The following is an 8533-nucleotide window of genomic DNA, read 5'->3' as shown; positions in this document are numbered from 1 at the left end:
AACCGGAAATCGTAATACATGTGTGAATACATAGACCACAACATGTCCCTAGTAAGCCTCTAGTTGACTAGCTCGTTGATCAATAGATGGTCATGGTCTCCTGACCATAGACATTGGATGTCATTGATAACGGGATCACAACATTAGGAGAATGATGTGATGGACAAGACCCAATCCTAAGCCTAGCACAAGATCGTATAGTTCGTCTGCTAAAGCTTTTCTAATGTCAAGTATCATTTCCTTAGACCATGAGATTGTGCAACTCCCGGATACCGTAGGAATGCTTTGGGTGTACCAAATGCCACAACGTAACTGGGTGGCTATAAAGGTGCACTACGGGTATCTCCGAAAGTATCTGTTGGGTTGGCACGAATCGAGACTGGGATTTGTCACTCCGTGTAAACGGAGAGGTATCTCTGGGCCCACTTGGTAGGACATCATCATAATGTGCACAATGTGACCAAGGAGTTGATCACGGGATGATGTGTTGTGGAACGAGTAAAGAGACTTGCCAGTAACGAGATTAAACAAGGTATCGGGATACCGACGATCGAATCTCGGGCAAGTACTATACCGGTAGACAAAGGGAATTGTATACGGGATTGACTGAATCCTTGACATTGTGGTTCATCCGATGAGATCATTGTGGAGCATTTGGGAGCCAACATGGGTATCCAGATCCCGCTGTTGGTTATTGACCAGAGAGATGTCTCGGTCATGTCTGCATTATCCCCAAGCCCGTAGGGTCTACACACAGAAGGTTTGATGACGCTAGGGTTATAGGGAAAGTATGTACGCGGTTACCGAATGTTGTTTGGAGTCCTGGATGAGATCCCGGACGTCACGAGGAGTTCCAGAATGGTCCGGAGGTGAAGATTGATATATTGTACGAAGGGTTTTGGAGTTCGGAAGTGTTCCGGAGGTACCGGGTGATGACCAGCATGACCGAAAGGTGTTCCGGGAGCCCCGACAAGTGTTGGGGGCTTCATGGGCCAAGGGAAGGGAGCAAACCAGCCCACTAAGGGGCTGTGCGCCCCCCTCACCTATTCCCACGTGACCAGGGGGTTTGGGGCGCCCCATCTAGGGTTCCCACCTCCTGGCTTGGGGGCCAAGTCACCCAAGGGGGAGATCCCATCTGCCCTGGCCGCTGCCCCCTAGGAGAAACCCTAGGGCGCCTCCCCTTGCCCTTGCCCCTACATATAGTGGAGGTTTTGGGGCTGCACAACACACGAGTCTCTCTCTCCCAAGGCGCAGCCCTACCTCTCTCCCTCCTCGTCTCTCGTAGTGCTTGGCGAAGTCCTGCTGGAGTACCGCGCTCCTCCACCACCACCACGCTGTCGTGCTGCTGCTGGACGGAGTGTTCCCCAATCTCTCCCTCTCTCCTTACTGGATCAAGGCATGGGAGACGTCATCGGGCTGCACGTGTGTTGAACGCGGAGGCGCCGTTGTTCGGCGCTTAGATCGGAATCGACCGCGATCTGAATCGCTACGAGTACGACTACCTCATCCGCGTTCTAGTAATGCTTTCGCTTAGCGATCTACAAGGGTATGTAGATGCACTACCCTTCCCCTCGTTGCTAGATTACTCCATAGATTGATCTTGGTGATGCGTAGAAAATTTTAAATTTCTGCTACGATCCCCAACAGTGGCATCATGAGCTAGGTCTATGCATAGATTCTATGCATGAGTAGAACACAAAGTAGTTATGGGCGATGATTTGTTCAATTTGCTTGCCTTACTAGTCTTATCTTGATTCTGCGGCATTGTGGGATGAAGCGGCCCGGACCGACCTTACACGTACACTTACGTGAGACAGGTTCCACCGACTGATATGCACTTGATGCATAAGGTGGCTGGCGGGTGTCTGTCTCTCCCACTTAAGTCGGATCGGATTCGATGAAAAGGGTCCTTATGAAGGGTAAATAGCAATTGGCATATCACCGTTGTGGTTTTGCGTAGGTAAGAAATGTTCTTGCTAGAAACCCATAGCAGCCACGTAAAACATGCAACAACAATTAGAGGACGTCTAACTTGTTTTTGCAGGGTATGCTATGTGATGTGATATGGCTAAAAGTATGTGATGAATGATATATGTGATGTATGAGATTGATCATGTTCTTGTAATAGGAATCACGACTTGCATGTCGATGAGTATGACAACCGGCAGGAGCCATAGGAGTTGTCTTAATTTATTTATGACATGTGTGTCAATGAAAACGCCATGTAATTACTTTACTTTATTGCTAACCGTTAGCCATAGTAGTAGAAGTAATAGTTGGCGAGGCAACTTCATGAAGACACGATGATGGAGATCATCGTGTCATGCGGTGACGATGGTGTTCATGTCGCGCCTCGAAGATTGAGATCAAAGGAGCAAGATGATATTGGCCATATCATGTCACTTTATGATTTGCATGTGATGTTTGTCATGTTTACATCTTATTTGCTTAGAACGACGGTTGCATAAATAAGATGAACCCTCGCAATAATTTCAAGAAAGTGTTCCCCCTAACTGTGCACCGTTGCTAAGATCCGTTGTTCCGAAGCACCACGTGATGATCGGGTGTGATAGGTTCTAACGTTCACATACAACGGGTGTAAGCCAAATTTACACACGCAATACACTTAGGTTAACTTGACGAGCCTAGCATGTACAGACATGGCCTCGCAACATGGAAGACCGAAAGGTCGAACATGAGTCGTATAGTGGATACAATCAACATGAATATTTTCACCGATGATGACTAGTCCGTCTCACGTGATGATCGGACACGGCCTAGTTGACTCGGATCATGTATCACTTAGATGACTAGAGGGATGTCTATCTAAGTGGGAGTTCATTGAATAATTTGATTAGATGAACTTAATTATCATGAACATAGTCAAAAGGTCTTTGCAAATTATGTCGTAGCTCACGCTTTGGTTCTACTATTTTAGATATGTTCCTAGAGAAAATTTAGTTGAGAGTTGACAATAGCAATTATGCGGACTGGGTCCGTGAACTGAGGATTGTCCCCATTGCTGCATAGAAGGGTTATGTCCTTAATGCACCGCTCAGTGTGTTGAACCTCGAGCATCGTCTGTAGATGTTGGGAAACATCTGACATACATGTTTTGATGACTACATGATAGTTCAGTACGTAATACTAATGATTTAGAATTGTGGCACCAAAGACGTTTTTGAAACGTCGCAGAACATATGAGATGTTCCAAAGACTGAAATTGGAATTTCAGACTAGTGCCCACGTCAAGAGGTATGAGACCTCTGACAAGTTTCTTAAGCCTGCAAACTAAGGGAGAAAAACTCAATCGTTGAGCATGTGCTCAGATTGTCTGAGTACTGCAATCGCTTGAATCGAGTGGGAGTTAATCTTCCAGATGAGATAGTGATGGTTCTCCATAGTCACTGCCACCAAGCTATTGGAGCTTCGTGATGAACTATAACATATCAGGGATAGACATGATGATCCTTGAACAACTCGCGGTGTTTGACACCGCGAAAGTAGAAATCAAGTAGGAGCATCAATTGTTGATGGTTAAACCACTAGTTTCAAGAAGGTCAAGGGAAAGAAGGGATACTTCATGAGACGGCAAATCAGTTGCTGCTCTAGTGAAGAAACCCAAGGTTGAACCAAACCCGAGACTAAGTGCTTCTATAATGAGGAGAATGGTAACTGAAGCAGAACTACCCTAGATACTTGGTAGATGAGAAGGCTGGCAAGGTCGACAGAAGTATTTTGGATATACGTCATATTATTGTGTACTTTACTAGTACTCCTAGTAGCACCAGGGTAATAAATACCGGTTCGGTTGCTAAGCGTTAGTAACTCGAAATAAAAGGCTGCAGAGACTAGCTAAAGGTGAGATGACTATATGTGTTGGAAGTTTTTCCAAGGTTGATGTGATCAAACATCGCACGCTCCCTCTACCATCGGGATTGGTGTTAAACCGAAATAATTGTTATTTGGTGTTTGCGTTGAGCATAGACATGATTGGATTATGTTTATCGCCACATGGTTATTCATTTAAGGAGAATAATGGTTACTCTGTTTATTTGAATAATATCTTCAATGGTCTTGCACCTAAAATGAATGGTTTATTGAATCTCGTTCGTAGTGATACACATGTTCATGCCAAAAGATATAAGATAGTAATGATAGTACCACGTACTTGTGGCACTGCCATTTGAGTCATGTTGGTATAAAACGCATGAAGAAGCTCCATGTTGATGGATCTTTGGACTCACTCGTTTTTGAAAATATTGAGACATGCGAACCATGTCTATTGGTAGATATGCATGAAGAAACTCCATGCAGATGGATCGTTTGGACTCACTTGATTTTGAATCACTTGAGACATGCAAATCATACCACATGGGCAAGATGATTGAAAGGCCTCGTTTTCAGTAAGATGGAACAAGAAAGCAACTTGTTGGAAGTAATACATTTTGATGTGTGCAGTCCAATGAGTGCTGAGGCACGCAGTGGATATCGTTATGTTCTTACTTCATAGATGATTTGAGTAGATGATGAGTATATTTACTTGATGAAACACAAGTCTAAATTATTGAAAGTTTTAAGTAATTTCAGAGTGAAGTTGAAGATCGTCGTGACAAGATGATAAAATGTCTATGATATGATCATAGAGATGAATATCTGAGTTACGAGTTTGGCACACAATTAAGACATTGTGGAAATTGTTTCACAACTAATACCGCCTGGACCACCATAGTGTGATGGTGTGTCCAAACATCACAACTGCACCCTATTGGATATGGTGCATACCATGATGTCTCTTATCGAATTACCACTATCGTTTATGGGTTAGGCATTAGAGACAACCGCACTCACTTTAAATAGGGCACCACACAATTCCGCTGAGACGACACCGTAGGAACTATGGTTTAGAGAAACCTAAGCTGTCGTTTCTTAAAAGTTTGGGGCTACGATGCTTATGTGAAAAAGTTTCAGGCTGATAAGCTCGAACCAAAAGCAGATAAATGCATCTTCATAGAATACCCAAAAATAGTTGGGTATACCTCCTATTTCAGATCCGGAAGCAAAAGTGATTGTTTCTAGAAATGGGTCCTTTCTCGAGGAAAAGTTTCTCTCGAAAGAATTGAGTTGGAGGATGGTGGAGACTTGATGAGGTTATTGAACCGTCACTTCAACTAGTGTGTAGCAGGGCACAGGAAGTTGTTCCTGTGGCACCTACACCAATTGAAGTGGAAGCTTATGATAGTGATCATGAAACTTCGGATCAAGTCACTACCAAACCTCATAGGTCGACAAGGATGCATACTACTTCAAAGTGGTACGTAATCCTGTATTGGAAGTCATGTTGCTAGACAACAATGAACCTACGAGCTATGGAGAAGTGATGGTGGGCCCAGATTCCGAAGAATGTCTCGAGGCCATAAAATCCGAGAGAGGATCCATGTATAAAAGAAAGTATAGACTTTGGAAGAACCACTTGATGGTCATAAGGCTGTTGGGTGCAGATGGATTTTAAAAGAAAGACAGACAATGATGGTAAGTGTCACCATTAAGAAAGCTCGACTTGTCGTTAAGATGTTTCCCGACAATTTCAAGGAGTTCACTACGATAAGACTTTCTCACTCGTAGCGATGCTAAGAGTCTGTTGGAATTATGTTAGCAGTCACTGCATTATTTATGAAATCTTGCAGATAGGATGTAAAAAACATTGTTTCCTCGACATTTTTCTTGAGGAAAGGTTGTATGTGATACAACCAGAAGGTTTTGTCAATCCTGAAAGATGCTGATAAGTATGCAAAGCTCCAGCAATCCTTCTAAGGACTGGAGTAAGCATCTTGGAGTTGGAATGTACGCTTTGATGATATGATCAAAGATTTTGGGTTTATACAAAGTTTATGAGAAACTTGTATTTCCAAAGAAGTGAGTGGGAGCACTATAGAATTTTTTATGAGTATATGTTGTTAACATATTGTTGATCAGAAATGATGTAGAATTTCTGGAAAGCATGCAGGGTTATTTGAAAAGTGTTTTTCAATGGAAAATCCGGATTAAGCTACTTGAACATTGAGCATTAAGATCTATAAGGATAGATCAAAAACTCTTAATAGTACTTTCGAATGAATACATACCGTGACAAGATTTTGAAGGAGTTCAAAATAGATCAGCAAAGGAGTTCTTAGCTGTGTTACAAGGTGTGAATATTGAGTAAGACTCAAGACCTGACCACGACAGAAGAGAGAGAAAGGACGAAGGTCATCACCTATGCTTTAGACGTAGGCTCTACAGTATGCTATGCTGTGTACCGCACCTGAAGTGTGCCTTGCCATGAGTCAGTCAAGGGGTACAAGAGTGATCCAGGAATGGATCACACGACATCGGTCGAACTTATCCTTAGTAACTAGTGGACTAAGGAATTTTCTCGATTATGGAGGTGGTAAAAGAGTTCGTCATAAAGGGTTACGTCGATGCAAACTTTGACACTAATCCGGATGACTCTGAGTAGTAAACCGGATTCGTATAGTAGAACAGTTATTTGGAATAGCTCCAAGTAGCGCGTGGTAGCTGCATCTACAAGATGACATAGAGATTTGTAAAGCACACATGGATCTGAAAGGTTCAGACTCATTGACTAATAAACCTCTCTCACAAACAAGATATGAACAAACCCCATGGGTGTTGGATTCATTGCAATCACATAGTGATGTGAACTAGATTATTGATTCTAGTGCAAGTGGGAGACTGTTGGAAATATACCCTAGAGGCAATAATAAAATGGTTATTATTGTATTTCCTTGTTCATGATAATTGTCTATTGTTCATGCTATAATTGTATTAACCGGAAACCGTAATACATGTGTGAATACATAGACCACAACATGTCCCTAGTAAGCCTCTAGTTGACTAGCTCGTTGATCAATAGATGGTCATGGTTTCCTGACCATGGACATTTGATGTCATTGATAACGGGATCACAACATTAGGAGAATGGTGTGATGGACAAGACCCAATCCTAAGCCTAGCACAAGATCGTATAGTTCGTCTGCTAAAGCTTTTCTAATTCAAGTATCATTTCCTTAGACCATGAGATTGTGCAACTCCCGGATACCGTAGGAATGCTTTGGGTGTACCAAACGCCACAATGTAACTGGGTGGCTATAAAGGTGCACTACGGGTATCTCCGAAAGTGTCTGTTGGGTTGGCACGAATCGAGACTGGGATTTGTCACTCCGTGTAAACGGAGAGGTATCTCTGGGCCCACTCGGTAGGACATCATCATAATGTGCACAATGTGACCAAGGAGTTGATCACGGGAAGATGTGTTGCGGAACGAGTAAAGAGACTTGCCGGTAACGAGATTGAACAAGGTATCGGGATACCGACGATTGAATCTCGGGCAAGTACTATACTGGTAGACAAAGGGAATTGTATATGGGATTGACTGAATCCTTGACATCGTGGTTCATACGATGAGATCATCGTGGAACATGTGGGAGCCAACATGGGTATCCAGACCCCGCTGTTGGTTATTGACCAGAGAGATGTCTCGGTCATGTTTGCATTATTCCCGAGCCCGTAGGGTCTACACACTTAAGGTTCGATGACGCTAGGGTTATAGGGAAAGTATGTACGCGGTTACCGAATGTTGTTCGGAGTCCCGGATGAGATCCCGGACGTCACGAGGAGTTCCGAAATGGTCCGGAGGTGAAGATTGATATATTGGACGAAGGGTTTTGGAGTCCGGAAGTGTTCCGGAGGTACCAGGTGATGACCAGCATGACCGAAAGGTGTTTCGGGAGCCCCGACAAGTGTTGGGGGTTTCATGGGCCAAGGGAAGGGAGCAAACCAGCCCACTAAGGGGCTGTGCGCCCCCCTCACCTATTCCCACGTGACCAGGGGGTTTGGGGCGCCCCATCTAGGGTTCCCACCTCCTGGCTTGGGGGCCAAGTCACCCAAGGGGGAGATCCCATCTGCCCTGGCCGCTGCCCCCCTAGGGGAAACCCTAGGGCGCCTCCCCTTGCCCTTGCCCCTATATATAGTGGAGGTTTTGGGGATGCACAACACACGAGTCTCTCTCTCCCAAGGCGCAGCCCTACCTCTCCCTCCTTGTCTCTCGTAGTGCTTGGCGAAGCCCTGCTGGAGTACCGCGCTCCTCCACCACCACCACGCCGTCGTGCTGCTGCTGGACGGAGTCTTCCCCAACCTCTCCCTCTCTCCTTACTGGATCAAGGCATGGGAGACGTCACCGGGCTGCACGTGTGTTGAATGCGGAGGCGCCGTTGTTCGGCGCTTAGATCGGAATCGACCGCGATCTGAATCGCTACGAGTATGACTACCTCATCCGCGTTCTAGTAACGCTTCCGCTTAGCGATCTACAAGGGTATGTAGATGCACTCCCCTTCCCCTCGTTGCTAGATTACTCATAGATTGAACTTGGTGATGCGTAGAAAATTTTAAATTTCTGCTACGATCCCCAACACCTATCACCTGCCACGATGTCTTTGGATCCCACGTCATTGCAGCTCCACGAATAATACTC

Source organism: Triticum dicoccoides, chromosome 7A, assembly GCF_002162155.2.
Source record: "Triticum dicoccoides isolate Atlit2015 ecotype Zavitan chromosome 7A, WEW_v2.0, whole genome shotgun sequence".
Taxonomy (NCBI): Eukaryota; Viridiplantae; Streptophyta; class Magnoliopsida; order Poales; family Poaceae; genus Triticum; species Triticum dicoccoides.
Note: the sequence above shows the minus strand (reverse complement) of the source record.